The sequence below is a fragment of the Polyergus mexicanus genome, unplaced genomic scaffold, assembly GCF_030449975.1.
Source record: "Polyergus mexicanus isolate NDT 795.1 unplaced genomic scaffold, iyPolMexi1.0 SCAF_24, whole genome shotgun sequence".
Taxonomy (NCBI): domain Eukaryota; kingdom Metazoa; phylum Arthropoda; class Insecta; order Hymenoptera; family Formicidae; genus Polyergus; species Polyergus mexicanus.
Window position 1 is genome coordinate 1,402,424 of NW_027223344.1, and position 18,142 is coordinate 1,420,565.

Below are 18,142 nucleotides of genomic sequence, written 5' to 3' on the forward strand. Positions count from 1 at the left end.
ATGTGACTTTCAAACGCGATTAAAGAATATTAAATTTCAAATTTATCGTATTTATTTGTATTTCTTAAAATTTTTTAATTTAACCTTTCACTATTAAATACAATTATTGATGATATATTGTATATAATGCTCTATTAAATATTTTTATGTCAGTAAAATAGTTAGCTGGTTGCGTTCCTTCATATTGTATATTAGTTATAAAGATATCAATTGTTTTTTTTTTTTACTAAGTTTTGAAATAAAAACGAGCGAAAGAACGAGTTAGACAATAGTTCGTTTAACCGAAAATGCTGCACGGATATGGATTGACATTACGCGCACGTGTTGTCCATATGTGACAGACACATGTCCACTACAGAGTAGACGAGATGGGGTGCGTGCGAATTCGCATGATTTTCCACAGCAAACGCAAGGGTAACCCCAACTTTCAGACCGAAAAATAATAAAAGATATCACGATCATCAATAACCGTATATCGAAGAGTATAATAGAATAATCGAGAGGGTGAATAAATTTATGATACGTGTGTTCAATAGAGCTAATTCAAATCTGTTTACTTAATAGATACTCAACTGTGAAGTGCCTGTCACCTGGCGCTACACTATTTTATTAACTCAAGTAGATGAATACAATTCGCAATGCAATAAATTGTTGCTATATTGTTAACATTTAAATAAAAAAAAATAAAAAAAAATATATATATAATATATGTGTTCAAGATTTTGTATGTTTGATTTATTTTTATGACATTATGTTATATATTAAAAATATATCAACTACATCAACCCAGATATATCAACAAACTAAATAATAAATACTAAAATTCATCTATTTTATCATTTAAATTAAAAATCATAAGAACATGTTATAAAGAATAATTAAAATAATTAACTTTATAAATCATTCTCTTCCGCATTTCTATTCCTTGAACCTAATAAATTAGCCGATTTAAAACAAAATAGCGGGCAAAAAATAATAGATAATAAAAAGGATTGCCCGCAAGTGTCCTTTCCATACTTTGGGGTAGGTAAGTAACTATCAGCCTATAGGGTAGGCAACCCTTCAAACAACCCTGCGTTAGATGCGCGTCTACGCCTGCGTTGTAGGGGCAGAAATTTTCTTTGGCACACACTTTTCTAATTTGAAAAAAGGTCAAATTTTATATTATAATAAGGCAATGTGAAAAAAAAAGGAGAGAAAAAATTCGTCCGAAATGTGTCAATTACACGAGTTATTTTCATGCGTCGATTAAATAAATTAATTCATTATCCTCTTGTGCTGCTCTCCCCTCCTTCCGTTGAGAGAGAGGGGGGGGGGGGGAGAGAAAGATCTCAAAGTCTGGCTGAAACATTCGGGGCCATCCTGTATATATAATCCTAATCATTTATGAAAGTCTGACAAAGTAAATCAAGTTTATATGTTAATAAAAAAAAATCTAGCGATAAGATATTCTTAAGATGTCAAGGAATCTATATAAGATGTCTTTAATAAGATATGAAAACTAATTTATGTATGACATACGTAAAGCTCGACGTAAACGTGAGAGAAATCAATTTTCTTAATTTTCATCACACTTGTTTGAATAAAAGATAGCGCGCGATAGATTGTTTAAACGGTTTATTAAATAAAAATAAGTTATTCGATTAATGCAAGTGCCATTTGAAGAATTATATTTTCTCTTACGAGAACGAACCCGCTTCATACTTTCCTCTACCGCGTCACTTTCTAGCTAATAATTGACGCGTGAAGAAATTTGCACAAAAATTTGCACTCGTTCTTGCAATCTCTTTCAGCTACGCGAACATTAATAAAAAATTAATTTTTTTACTAAGAATAAAAATAAATTAGATATATAAGCAGTTAATAATTGATCTCTAAGATTGAAGAAAAATACTATAATATTGAAAAAAACATCCGATTTTATTAACATTGGTGATAATGATCTGTGTCTTCTTATATTTATATGTCAACGTTAGTTTCAAAATATTCAGAAACAAATGATAACATAACTTTTATGCGTTGATCAATTGATCCCGAGACACGTGTGGGGCATTACATGTTAAAAGATACTACACAGTACGCCAAAAAAAAAAAAAACAAAAAAAAACATACTGCTCCCGGTAGCGAAAGTAATAAAATCCGGTTGCGTGTGCCGGCTCGAGAGCGCTTTCGGCGGCGAACAATCGCCGCTACTTTCTCGGTTTGACATTTCTCGGCGCGAGGGAAAAGCACGTGTCGCGCGGCGAGCAATCGGCGGCTACCGCGCACATCTCTCTCTATACGACCGATAGACGACGACAGCCTTTCCTGTCGTCCACGAGGAGTGAATGGCGCCGTATCTCCCTCCTCGTCGCCTCCTCGGGGGCCTCGCTCGTGCCTCGCTCGCGCTACCTCCACGCTCCATTCCCACGGCCCCGATCTCCGCTTTAATGCGAGCCGGCTCGCACACGCGCACACGCGATCTCCGTCGCGGGCGCGCGCGCGCGCGTACGCACGCGTGTCACGTACGCCCCGTGCGCATTAGCTGACTCGCGCATGCGGAACACTCTCTTGCACGCGAATTTTTCCGATAGATTTTTATTATTTTCCCCATTGACGTGTATTTAAAATTATATTTCATATTATCAGACTTAAAAATTATTATTCAACTATATTTAAAATTTTCTTATCATCTCAAAAATTTCTTCCATACATGCGTCATTAAGTCTAAATCTGTCGATAATTACGCAAAGAGCAGGCACAGAGAAGGCACGCCAGTTTCGATTGCCAAGAAAATCACTGTCGACAAACAAACGATTAGCTAATGGAGAGAGGAGTGCTTCTTTCACGATCGGGCCAAAGAGGCGAATGGAAGCCGGAACGAAATTGGCTCATGACTAAATGCCGTTGGTCATAGATGATCTGGAAACGTGTCATTTCCGTGCCAATCGCGCGCGCAATGTTATTCAGGGAAAAAGAAAAGGAAGAAAAATTCTATGTGTATAAGTGTAATGTGTCCCCTCGACGCATACGCGATCCCTTCTATGTCGCAGCTTCTTTAGATGAGAGCAATTAAAATAGAAGACCGTTGCGTAACGATGTACCAATAATGGCGCAAACTCCAAAGTTACGAATTACTGCTAATTATTGAGGAAATGCATCACAATAATTAGTAATATATATATATATATATACATGTATATACAGGGTGGTTCAGAAATATTTCAACAAATTTGGGGGATAAAAAAAAAATAGACATATCTTCTGGAAATGCCTGCTTTATGAGTTATAATTGAAAAATTACATTCAATTCAGTATCATGGTCTGACCTAAATCCATTAGATTTGTATCTGCGAGGACATTTAAAAGCTCTAGTATATGGAATTAAAATTGTAATTAAAGGGAGAGATGTATTACATTGGTCATGTGTCATTGCGAAAAGAACTCATTCCTATGTTGAAATATTTCTGAACCACCCTGTATATAACTCTCAATGATTTGATGCCAAATCGCTTATATAAAGCAGATGCAATCCAATTGACAAGACTGTAAATGAAAAGATGTCATCTTATCGATATATTTTGTTAATTATTATCATCACTTTTTTAATGTCGCGAATAAACATAGATATTCTGCTTATTCGTATCAAGATGCTTTTCCAATCTTTATTTATTTTTCAATTTCATTATAAACGCTATATAAGTTTCTCTCTAATAAGGGAGCTTCGTTGTATAAAATAACGAAATTCAAGCGAAGACATTATTAATTTATTGGCTTGCTTTCTTATTTATATATTAACACAGTTTAAGTATCTTTTTTTCGAAATATCATAATGAACAAAATTCATAAATAAAGGTCAAAGATCTTTTTCTGCGACAGAGAAGCAATCACGCTAAACAATGTTTACGGCAATCCTAGATTGAAAGGGAGATAGGAAACGGAGTATCCGGTTCTTGACTACCTATCTTTAGCATGAATTAGCATATGTCAAAAAAACATCAATAGGATTAGCTTACGTAAAATAACGAAACCGGTAACATATTCGATATATGAACTCGAGAGACGTAATCATTTTGCATTTAACGATCATATATGTTTACGTTTGTGCGATTCGATATTAATTGCATTCGGCTTATCGTTAATGATTAAAACGTAAACGAGACATATTCAATTAAACATCTTCATTTAATCTATATAATATGTAAATAAAATAGAGAAAAGATGAGTTAAATATAAGGGGGAAGAAAAAAAAAGAAGCAAAAGATCGGTTAAAAAAAAAAAAAAATAATAATTTTTAAAAATATATAGTTTTTAATTATATTTTTTAGAAAGAGAAAAAAAGGCCTTATATTCATAAATTTAAAAATAGTTATTTTCGAGATTCTTCTTTCTAATATTTACGAAAAAAAGCATAATTTTTTTATTCATTAGAAAAAAAAGAAAAGAAATTATTCTCTAAAATATGACATTTTAAATGACAATCGATATTTTTAAAATAAGAAATAATTGTATAATATATACTTTTTAATCAAAGGATTAATTGGTATAATACGTACATATAAACTCAGCTGTGCTTTTCGACGAAATATCAATTTTATGATAAACTCTCGCGCACACACACACACACACACACATGTACGAGAGATCGATGATGTATTATGTAATCCTCCACGTGTAATGCGTCAGACAATCTTTTATGCATACATTTATCATAGCGTGCGATTAGATGCAAATTAGATTCGCACCATCTTGTTGAGCGCCATCTCAAACACACATTAATTAACGAGCATGTATTGAGAAAGCCTAGGAAAGCTCGCGGACAGGTTTGATTATCGTCCTACAATCTTCGAACGTTATAAAACGGATTACAAGACTATTATAATACGTTAACGGAGTGGAATGCGCGAATATATGTAGTATCATATCATACATCATCACGTTTTTAAATTTCTGCATGCAAATGCGATTAAATATTTTTATCAGGTCAACTTAATTTAAAAAATTTAAATCATATTAATATTCAGTTCTCTCTTTCTAATTTATTTACGACATTGCGGAGAGAGAAATATGTACCGAACATGTAATAAATATGGCATTAACACGTCTGGATGTCTTTAATATTTTGACACATGTATATGTGTATGTAGTATATGTATAATACTGTTAATTAAAGAAATATTTATGTAAAAGTATAAATTACCGATATTTAATATCAATTTAACAAATAAATCCTTGTTACTTCTCTTGACAAGTGCTTCTTAGTGAAAATCCAAATTTACATAGATAAAAACAGCCCCATATTCATTTTCACTTATTGAAAAATATCAATTGGATCATGCAACTTCAATCGGGCGGTAAACATATATGTCACACCTGCGACATTCATTAACATATTGTGTGAAAAATCGCGGCTTTCAGAAATAATTATTTATAACAGCCGATGCAATGTGTCATTAAATACACGAGAGGAACGGGCCAACGCGAGTCAATTTAAAACACGATTGCATTCGGATCGGACACCACCTGGATGTTGTTTACGAAGATACGCGATTTTGAAAAATCGAGGTTAATCGAGCGCATTTTAGTAATTGCATTTCGACAAGTGGTGGCCTCATGTGAAATCATACGCATCTCGCGATTACAATCGATCGCTTCGAGCTTGCCTACTGTTACTCGTTTCTTTAATAAATATGAAAATCATAAAATTATCTATCTTACTTCACTATCGCAACGAAGATCAATTGTCAAATTTATTTATCTCGCGCTCTGTCAAAAATTAATACGATGTTATAAATCTAACACGCCGTGTATATGTGCATAATTGATGATATATAAAAAATAATTCACAGATATATTATTAATATTGTGTGAATATACAATACATGCGGATTAAGATATATCGCAACTTAATGTTAAAAATTATATTTCAAAAATGAAATCGAGAAGGTAGAACCCGATACCTCTTTTTTAGTCTGTGATTAACGACTACTTGTGAGAATAATTAATAAGACACAGAACAAATGTTTGAAGGATACTTAAACTTTTTTACGAGCAAAAAAAAAAGATAATAAAATATATATTATTTAGAAAATTCCTTGAAATTTTAATTTTATATATATACGCAAATTTAACACGTTTCCTTTATTAAATCTTTATTTGATAATGAGATCAATATGATCAATGTTTTCTTAAATGGAACCCTCACCCTCCCCCCCCTCCCATTTTTTATTACACGTTCTTGTAGCTTATCTCGAGAGCTTTTCGAAACACTATAATAAACACTATAATATTTTTTCATTGAGTACTTTTTGAGTTATTTTATATCTTAATCTGACATATAACAAAAAAAATATCTCGTAAAATATTATAAGACAAATCAATTAGCGTAAAAAAAAAAAAAAATAATTGTTTAAAAAAATACATTGGAAGTAATTACATACTTTTTCTTAAAAATAATAATTTTTTTTACACTGACTGATTTACGAAAAAAGTAAAAATGTTTTTAACATAATTTGTCATCTCAAATCACAAGGTTGCACACACCACATACACACATACACACACACACACAATTTGCATATTCCAGTAATCAGACAATCATTTTTCTTCAATATTTATAGTCTTATAATTTGATACTTTCGACGAATGAAGATGAGAGAAGAAGCAACGAACCTTAACACTTTCTGGCATACAGTCATTAACAAGGTAGTAAAGATATAGTGTTCCTGAGAAAAAATCTTATACTATTTGATATTAATATACTATATATATATATATATATATATATATATATATATATATATATATATATACACGAGAGAAATAAAAATGTTTAGGTTTTTAACATAATTTGTCTTTTCAATTCACAAGGTTGCACACATCATACTCATATATACATCCACAATTTGCATATTACAACAATCAGGCAATCATTTTTCTATAATATTTATAGTCTTATAATCTGATGAATTTCCGACGAATGAAAGATGAGAGAAGAAGCAACGAACCTTAACACTTTCTGGCATACAGTCATTAACAAGGTAGTAAAGATATAGTGTTCTGGAGAAGAAATCTTATATTATTTCTCGTTGTTTGATATTGATATATACCAGATGCGCATATACCAGAGAAGTAAAAATATTTTTAATATAATTTGTTATCTCAATTCACAAGGTTGCAGTAATCATTCCTCTACAATATTTATAATCTTATAATTTGATATTTAAGGTAATCATTTTTTTCTACAATATTTATAGTCCTATAATCTAATATTTCCGACGAACAAAGAGAGAAGATGAGAGAAGAAGCAACGAACTTCAACGCTTGGCATACGTCAGTCACGTGGGTGACACGTGGTCGGAATACTACACTATACAATAGTCATGCATATATATACATAGTAGTGTATGAGAAATAAATAATCAATCAATATGCGAAAACAAGAGAGGAGAAAATGAGAAACAAATACATAAAAAACAAGCGATAATTAAAACAGATATAAAAACAAGCAAAACTGCACGTTTAACCTCCTTCGCGTATATGTGTATACTCAATTATCGTTAGAGTTTCCACATTTTATATCGCAATCTCGTCAATTAAAACGCATCCAGTCTCATATTATATCATTAATTTAAACCTGCTCGGTGCGTTTCATTTCGAAAGCAATCCCAGCGATTGACCGATTCAATTCACACGACTCTCGCGCGCATTCCGATACATTCCAAAACAGACGAATTAGGAGAGGTCACATGCGCGAGACGCGAATGCCGCGCTCGCTTTCATTAAGGGGGCGAACGAGGCAGGGGGGGCGACACGCGTCCCCACATTCGGGGGACTCGATAAAAATCGATCAAGGAAAAGAGAAGGGAGGGGATGCGGAAAGAGGAGACAGAAGATCGTACATACGAGTTCTTCCTATAATCTGACACTTTAACGAGCGCGGCGGCGGGAAAGACGGTGGCGGCTCTAAACGCGCCGCCGCCACGTGGACAGCTCGCGCCCGGCGGACGAAACTTTCTCGGTCCGCGTCCTGGCTCCCGGGCAACACGGCTTCTCTCCTTCTACCGGGGGCCCCGGCTTCTCGTGGGAACTTGAGACAGATGCGTCGCGCGTGAGAATCTCGGGCAGATGCGGACTTACACACCTTCTCTCCCGAGTGCGCCACGCACTGCCTCGTATTTATAAGACGTACACGTAGCGACCGGGCGCGCGCGCTCGCGTAGGATGGGGTATACGTGTGTACGGCATACCGACGCACGTATTATACGCCCGACCGTAACCCGCTTACGGCTCTCTCGTCTTTCCTCTTCCTTCTCGCCTCCTCCCGCGCGTAATCGTCCCTCTTTATTCGGCCGCGGAGCTCGCTTCTCTCTTTCTTTATCTGTCTATCTACTATTCTACTCTGAGTGCGTCATGATTATAATAGAGGCGCTGCTGCCCGCCGGTCGTGTGTACGGAACGTGTACGGAACGTGTACGGAACGCGTACGGAACGCGTACGGAACGCGTACGGAACGTGTACGGAACGTGGCGTCTCCTCCGGTTTCCTTCTTCTTTTACTGCCCTTCTTTCCATCACATTTCCTACACGCGTATCGTCCGCGAATTAGAGAACAGGCGCGGTCGCCAGAGTATATCGAGATGTATTAAACAAATTACATATTTTAAGTACGACTCATGCATTTTGTAATCGTATATACAATTGCAACTGGGGCATTTGTCACAAATTAGATGCAGCGTAAAAATCGAGATTTATTATAACCGGTAGATATGATTATATAGAAAAAAAGAGAATCTTTGCTTATTAATTTTTTTTTTCAAATGTTTTTAAATACGTTTTTAAAATAATAAATTAATAATAATTAAATATTCATATTTTATTTTGATAGATTAAAAATCAAGTTAGAGTTGTGTACAACATAATTAACGAAGATAATTATTATACCGAATAAAAATAATCGCGCGCATTTATATCACACATCTCACATGATATTAGAAGAAATCACAACTACAATATATATTGTGTACACATACATATACATGTATATATTTTTTCCAATAAAATAAGCTTTCGATCGGTGCAGCTCATTGCCGATTAAAAGTTAATATTTACCGCTAGTCGAGCAAGTAATTCAGTATGCAAGTAATTTATCACGGCGAGCAATTAATTTATTCTTGGTCGTTTGTTAAAAGGATCGACTGTTTCCCAAACCTAAGGAACCGTCGATTCTTATCGTGTACACCCGAGGCGATGCCGTCCCCGTTAATAAATTTGGCGGGACTTATATCCTACAAGAGATTACGAGCCCCTCATACCGCCTCGTATAAAAAAAATGACGTCGTAAACAAATATATATATGTGGAAAACATAACGGTATTTTCACCGATGCATCGGTCAAAATCTTCGATCTACGTGGCAATGGATCCTTCGACACACGTATATCAACTTTATTAATCAATATCTCTAACAGACTCCATATCAACAATTATTGAATGATGTAATTTAAAATTTAAAGATACGTTTGTTGGGGAAAAATATCGAAATATATAATTTTTATATATTTTTATAAATTTTTAGAATTAATACCAACAAAATAATAAATGTCCATGCTGTGTGCGCATATATTTTATTTTATGTCGATAAAATTTAATAAATTAAATCTTGTTATTTATAATTGATTTTCATATCGATTGTCATATTCGTTAATTAGTAGAAATTGTGCCAGAATCGTCTGTATTTTTCATAAAATAGAATTTATATAAATTCGATTATTAATTAAAAACTCTCTCTTTAATCGATGATTGAATTCTTCGATGAGACGATTGCCTGACTTTGTCAGATAATCAAGCACTGCATTCGATGAATCTAATGAGATACTATGACATGTTGAGACGCAAAGATTGCTCGACCCCACGGCAAACGATGATTTATTATGTCAATGTAATTATCGCCGATGTCAAAGCGCCGTTTACGACGATACTCTCCTGGCAACAAATAACTCGCGTCCGGCGAAAATCCCCGCAGCTACGCTCGTCTTACTTAAGCCAAGAACATAATTACTCGCGAAAATCGATGTCATCGTTCATCGATGTCATCGAGATCTCGCGGTATTGGAAGGAGAAACCCCGGGAGAAGGGGCACTCTCGTTAGAATTTACGAGCGTTGCCATGTGACCCGCTTTCGTGCGCAAAGTAATTTTGGCACTATCTCACGTAGACGATATGTTTAGCGTGTTTTACATACGTGCTTCTTAGCATAGGTTCGTAGCGAGCGCAAGAAGACGAGAGCAACGAGCATAGAATGATCATTTATTACTGGGACATCCTGTCAATTTTTCGGGGATCATGCGCTCGCATCATGAAGATCATCAATTTCTGCATCACACGCTTGCTATATGATTTATACTATTGGATTTTATAAACAACACTCGACGGTTTTCAATATTATTTATATCATCATGTAAAGATAGAGCTAATTGTTCATTTCAGGGGATAGCGACGAAAAATTTTGATCATAAATTAGGAAATATATTAATTAAAAATCGTATTATTTTGTGATACTTCAATTCTTTTTATAATCCGGATTGAAATGTTTTTTTTTTTAATTTTGACAGTTTTTTTGCTACTATTACAACCAACTAGTACAACCGAAAACATCTGTAATTAATTAATGGTTTCGCTGTACGGAGAGATTCGAAAATTTCGTCTTCATTTATATCGATCTTTGTTTACGTCGCTGTAATAAATGTCTTGATTGTTACCATTCTCCGTGGCATTTGTTGCAGAACCTTGCGAGAGACCGGACAGCGGTTGAAAAATGACGCGTGATCGCGCGAAGTCGTCGGTAGGGACGAAAAGAAATCGCGCGGCCCGAGGCTGAAAAATTCGCGCGCTTGCTTCCGCGCGCGGCGAGCAGTGTGTAATGGCCGCAATTTGTAATCAAGATTTATGCTCTCCGGCGAGAGAGCGGTACTTCCGGCCAAGCGACTCCCGTCGTGCGCGCTTACTATGCGTAGCAGTACCCGGGGGGGACGAACCAAGCTGCCACTTGATCCCGAAAGTAAGCCGTGCTAATATTACGCCTGCTATAAGTCAGGTGCTGCGCGAGGAGAGTAGCCACTTTTGCGAGGGCGAGGGGTCCTTCTCCCCTTCACCCTTGCCGCCGGCGAAAAAAGTCATCCTCAACAACGTGCGCGCGCGCGCGCACGGCCAGCATCCGTAGCGAAGATACGATGAATGGACACCGGATAACCCTCCCGACTAATCTTCAGACGACCGTCAGCGAATCACCACATGTATCGAGTAGAAGCGTAAAAAACGTATCATTCTCAACAACCGCGCTTCCACGACCTTAATTTTCGCTAGTCACGAAAGACAGATTCTCTTGTGTTTCTTCGCCGAAATTATCGTCAAAACTTTTCCGTTGATGCTCGTTAACAATGTTTTTAAATAACTTTGTTAAAAAGAATAGACACTTATTTCATCGAATTAATTTTTTAAAGTTAAAAATAAATTTGTGATAAATACATAATTATTAGATTTGTAAATTTTCTTCTTAACGTTAAAGGAAAAAAAAAAAAAAAAAAAATAATAATACAACAATAGTTATGATAAAAATGTGTTGAAGATTCTGTACTTTTTTTTTTTTTACATATAATGCAGAAATATCCTGCGGAATGAGAGTAAAACTCAAATTTTGGCCTCTCTCTCTTTTCTCAATCGAGTTCTTCGACTGCCTTTTCAATAATCGTGTCTTCACATCTTGGAGTAGAAGGGGGGGGGGGGGGGAAACAGAGAATGGCCACGAGAAAATTGGGACTTGTCGTAAAGAACCCGGCACTTCCTGACGACGACCGTATGTTTTGACAACGTGTAATTTCTCAAAGTACGATCCTCTCGCCCGCATATTTTGTAAAGAACGATGCGAAATGGCAAAAGAGGGCCGAATCGACAAGAAATTCCCGTTAACACGCGCACTTGCACGTATTCTCGAGCTCCATTTAACCTTATTTTTGCAACAATTGAATAACACGTTACCGAAAATTGCGACGCAACCGATCCTGCACGGCGATAAAGAAGACATTTTTTTTCCTTTGCGCATTCGCTCGACCCTTGCATTCACGAAAATGATCCATAAGTGATTTGAGCGATTTATTTGTCATTATGATTAAAAGATAATATGTTTAAAATTACGTGAATCAATCTCTGACAATATAATCAAACAGAATATGACATAAGAAAAATCGCGTCTCTATCTCGATTAATATCATAAATAGAATCAGAGCTTGATATTAATTCAGCTAAATCTTTTTATTTTGATTGCGTTAAAGTAGTTTTGTAATTTATTATCTCCTGGCAATTAAAAGCGAATAAAAATTGGGAACAATATTTCTTGATATACAGGGTGTCCCCAATTTAAATGGCAAAACTTCGAGAGCGTGTAGAAGACTGAAAAACTAAGACGAGAAGTCCTTTAGAGATTTGCTCGTTTTTGCTCCATTTTAGAGAAAATGGCAAAAATTCAATCTCTCACTGTCAGTTGCTCTCTCGAGTCGATTGGCACCGAATAAACTTTCTGCTTCAAGGTTCCTTACATATGTAAACGCTTAATGTTATCCTTTACGGTGCCAATCAATTCAAGAGAGCAATTAAGAGATCGAATCACTGGAACAATGTCTAGCTGCAATTAATGAGGTCAGCGCTAGATGTAATGCTCGCATTGCTGCAAGGGGGCAACATTTTCAACAATATCCGCATTAAATAGACGATAATATAAATAAAATGTAAATAAATAAGTAAAAAAACGAAAACTTGTTTCGTTTCTTTCTTTGTGATTTTCTTCAAAATGGAGCAAGAACGAGCAAAAAGAACTCTCTGTCTTAACTTTTCGGTCCCCTACACGCTCCTGAAGTTTTGCCATTTCAATCGGGGACACCCTGTATACATGTGATCGAGTACATCCATATGTATAATATCGCATAGCGCTTGATCTTGAATTCTGTTTCAGTCCCAGCGTCCTCTGAGTGCCCCAATTATTTTGGCACCGACTTCAAAAGATGTACGTCCTCGTTAATCTAAGCCAGTGGTTCTCATGCCTTTTTAATTGCACGTATATCAAGTTTATATTACGTAAATAAAATTTTTAAATTATGTGCGCACGGCTTTTTAAATTATTTTATGCAGTGCTTCAAAAAAAAAAAAATGTTAATATAAAAAATTGAGAAATCTAATTTTTGAGAAAATATAGTTTATCCAATAATTAAACTTCCCTTTTCAATTCTACACTTACAGTTTGTAAGATAAGTGTATATAATATATTTCTATGTTTCTACGCTAATTATACGTTATATTTCTGATAACAAAACAATTCGACAACTCCTTATTATAGGTTCGCGTAATGTTGACGTAACTTCAAAGATACAGCTTATTCTCCCACTTATCCTTTTTGTCGAACCAAATATACTTAATATTCCTAAATGTATACCGCACCTTAATACATGTTCGATTTCCGCGCATTTCAAAATTATTCAGACTATTAATATACAGGGTGTTCCATTTTAAAAGAGCCACTCAAATATCTCGGAAACACTGCGTTAAATCGAAAAATGTTTCAAACAAAAGTTGTGTGGCTTCAAGGGGGCCATAAGACGGTGACAATAATGTGGCCTTGGAAAATCATTTGAAAGTCATGTGAAGGTCAACTCTGAAATCTTAAATGGAAAGCCTCATTTTTTATTTAGTATTCTTGTAGCTGACATCGAGAGCTTTCCAAAACTCCATAATAAAGTATTTTTTTATGAAGTACTTTTTGAGTTATTTTATATTTTAATCTGACATATTTTGATATAAAAAGTAAAATATTTCGTAAAATATTCAGTTTTCGATAAGTTATCTTTAATAAGTTGTCAAAAAAATGATACGTTTCATAAAAGAATCTCTTTATATGTGTTAATTAAAATACTGATAATATTTGTCACAGGACATCTCGATAATGCTGCCGGTACGAAAATATTAATGATCAATAAAAATTCAATACGATCCTTTTTCGATGCATCTATAAAGTTGCGGCAACCGTGTGCGCAATTTCAGCCAATTAAATAAAGATCCCGGTGCAGCGATGTGGCGCCTTTTTACATTGACAAGCGATGGACACGCGGCCGGCGCGAGGAGCAGGGTGGACTCTATAGTAACGTCGTCCCCTTAACGCAGCCACGTGTTGATGAAAAAGTGCTCGCGCGCGGACCGGATTACGGAATGTCGCGCGTGTAAAGAAGTCGGAGCAGCCGGAGGTTGAGAAACAGCAGGAGAAGGAGAGGATATGAAGAAAAAGGAGAGAGAATCTGCCCCGTAGTCGTGCAAACCCACGACCGATGCACATGCTCGATATTCCCATGGATTTCGCTGCCTTATGGCGGCCGCGGACATCGTAGGTCCGGTCTTCCTCCTTCTCCTACCCCGTCCTTCCTCCCACCCCCTCCGCGTTCGAGCTCTCTTTCCAAACATCACAAGGATTTCCCCCTTGCTCGCGCGAACCACAAGCACAACAGTGTGTAGGCAGGCACATGTCCCGAATTCCCACAGTCTTCCCGCTCACGTAGGAGAGAGGGGGGGGGGAGGCATACGTATGATATCACCCTCGCTTTATGGGAGAGGCCCCGGGAAAGGACGAAAAGGATGCGCGCCGCCTCGACACCTATACAGCGTGTACGCACATGTACGTACGCGCGTGTGTGCGAAGTCGAGAACGATCGCCACGTGCACTCACGTGCGCGCCCTTTTGCCGCGCTTTCTCGGGGCCCGCCTTTCAAAACTGCCCGCGCGATAGATCGACGGATAAGTGCTCTTTTTTGTTCGCCACACACGCGTGAACGATTTAGGCATTCCGTCAGGTATCGGCGAAATGCGACGAGATTAATCGACCTATCCGCCTTGGAATGTTAATAAGAAATTTAGATCGATCTTGTCTGGCAGAGAATAGAGTTTTGGCGCGATGATAATGTCGCATATCGCCATTTACGGTGAGAAGCAATCATCGATGCATCTACATAATGTAATCCCTGTAACAATTTCTCATCGGCTCTTTCGATAATAAAAAAATAAAAAAATAAATAAATATTATTACGCATGCGCCATACTTTAATGATCAATAAATGGTACGTGATTGTCAAGTTTTAATAGAGTAACGTATCATTCAAAAAAATTGAATGTTATTATACTTTTTTTTTTTAAGAGTCCGTTTCCGTACGATTGCCAGAGGCAAACGTTGAATATACTTATTATCCTGCTCACGTACTGACAGCTTAATCGCGGAAGTTACTTACTACCACATCCTTATGAAACCGATAACACCTACACAATTAAACGAATCAAATCAAACGCATATTATGCAATAAATCGCGAAAATCACCATCAGAATAGATAAATATTTATTAATAATGATAGATCTTTCAAAATGGGACACCCTGTATATCTTGACTACTCTAGATAAATATTTCAAAGCGTTATATATCATTCCTCTCAATATCGATAAAAAAAATGAACAATCCGTTTCGCTTCATAAATTTCTGATTATACCCGTGTACCTAGAAAAAGCATAGATGACATTTTTCTCAAAATAAATTCGCATCGTTGGGACAATCAATATTATTCGATTCAATCGGGCGTATCGCGCGATCCTAAGGTAATTTTAGACCAAGGGGGGAGGGGAGTAGGGGGGTAAGAAAAAGCACACGCACATACCAGACCGTTTGTGAAAGAGCACTATGAATTAAAACCTGATCGGCTAGTTGCGCATCCGTCGTGTAGTTATCAAGACGAGTAGCGTACTCCGATCGCAGAGATATTATCTTGCCGCCCGTGCTAATTATAGTTACTACGATAAGGCTTCGATTAATAATGCGGTTGTATGAAATATTAAAAAAAGTTCGAAATTAAAAATCTCAGAATGCAACGTAATCAAATAATAGCAACTATCGTGGAGATTACTGCAACTCGATGCGAAACATCTTGCTATTATCAATAGCCATAGCTATAAATTACATAATAGATTTTATAAAGGCGCGGCCCACACATTCTCACGTTATGATTGAAAATTTCGATTGAAATATTTTACATCGGGCTAAAGAATTTTTTATAAAACGCTATTATACATAATGTCATTATATCTTGCTACAGAAATGTTCGCTTCATCCAATATATATTCAACGATATCGTTTGTACGTACAGCTGCGCACGTGAAGCGCGTTAGTGTGCGTAAACATTCGATTAGATACGAGCGTTTCTCTTAATCGTTCGCCACTCTTTACTCCCATCCATACGAGAGAAGGATAGAGGAACGAGATACGGAGCTACGAGCGAGAAGCTTAGTTAGCGACGCTCGGCTTGAGAGAAAGAGGGGAAAACGCGGGGGGGAAGAAGGACGAACGACAAAGTAAACGAGAACTAATCTTAGCCACCCACTTTAATCCCCCGGCTCTCGCGCGGCTCAAGGCGTGCGCGCGTGTGCGCGGCGCGTGTGAACGCGCGCGGCGGCGAGCGTATGCGAAGCGCGTGTGTATCTCTTAACGCGCGTAGATCGGCGCAACAGGTTTGGAGATTGCTCGACAAGAATCATGACTCGGAATAATTTTTTCCTCCATACTTTTATCTACACGTGTCGTTTAAAATGCAAATAATCGAGCAATTTTTCTCGCTCCATTATATTTTTTACATTTTCAACTAGTCGTTATTATTTACGCATATTTAACGGCCTATTTATAAATTGTTATTCTCAATAATAAATTGCGCTCGAAGGATGCCTGTTTTTTTTTTTTTTTTTTTTCCCCTTCCCCGATCACGAGCCATAATCGTGATAAATATGAGTAGAACGATATAATTCTGATAAGTTTCTGATACGTTTCGAATCGCTCGAGCTAATTACAAATAATGCCGATAAATACAGCAAATTATTTCGATTAATTATTTCTCTCGAAGAAGCATAAACTATATACCAACAATGAGTAGGAGTATAGATCAGAGTAATAATGATAAATCTATGAGAATAAATCTCTGCATAAAAAATTGTTTAAATCCCTATTGATGGCATAATGATCGTTTATATCGTTTTTTTTTTTTATTTTATTGAAATTGTTTATATAAATATAATTGGTTTTTATTTCACTTTTATATAAATGTTAGACAAGGGTACGTCGCATCTACGATCGACAACAATCGCGATACATTCCGAAGGGATGGCTAAATCGACTATCCCGATCTTAGACGCGGATAGGGGGACGAGTGGGGGAGGGGTACCAGCAGAATGCGGGGCGCCCGATTCGTGTAAAGGCCCGAGTAATACGGCAGATGAGAAGAAGGCTGCAGGAGAGTCCGTGGGAAACATCCCCCCGGGTGTGGTTCCTTCCTTAGGAAGGCGTGTGGCGGAGGGGGCGGGGGGGGGGGGAATCCTTAGTGGTCGTGTGCACGTACACGCGAGCGCGCCGCGGAGGACTTTCAGGGCAGGCCATCTGCCCGAGTCTCTCACGATTCCGGGCCAGCTGCCGATATCCTTCGCATAAGCGTGCATCGTGAAAGGGCCCCGCGGGCCCTAAATGCGCGCCCGGCGCACACTTATTTGCGACTAGGTGTGTTGTAAAAACTGATGCGATCGCTCTACAAACGCCCGCGGCGATCTCGCGGCGGCGCGCTGATTTTTCGCGCCAGATCCTACGATCTCCCCCTACATTCTCCTCCTCGTCCCCCCGGCCCCCCAAAGAGGGTTGATTTTTCGAGGGGATCCTTTTAAGGGGATTTCTTCTGGATACCGATGCTCGCGCTGACCACGTGCGTAGCATGAATAATCAGAATAACTAGACAACCTCCCCGCGTCCCCCTCCTCCTCGCCGAAGAGCACAAGTGGATTTGACGTCTTAAATTTTACAATTTGAAAGGGTAAGAGCATTGCTGGAAGATTAATATTTTAAACGTAGTGATTTTTAACACGTATCCGTTTTTTAACCTTATCGAAAAGTTATGATGTTAATGGGGGGGGGCAGCAGGTCTTCCCATAATACAAACATTCTTTTTATCGTCAAAATCAAATGATGCGTAATAATTTAGTTCGACAGCCGACAATCACACGGACGACTGCTATATCAGAAACTAAAATCTACATGAAATTAATAAATCGAC

General features: G+C 37.2%; 1 protein-coding gene across 1 annotated transcript in view; it reads right to left on the reverse strand.

Annotated features, from left to right (window-relative positions):
• Positions 1–18,142, reverse strand: part of LOC138943011 (tubulin monoglutamylase TTLL4) — a 173,444-nt gene that overhangs the window by 103,302 nt on the left and 52,000 nt on the right. The window lies entirely within an intron of this gene.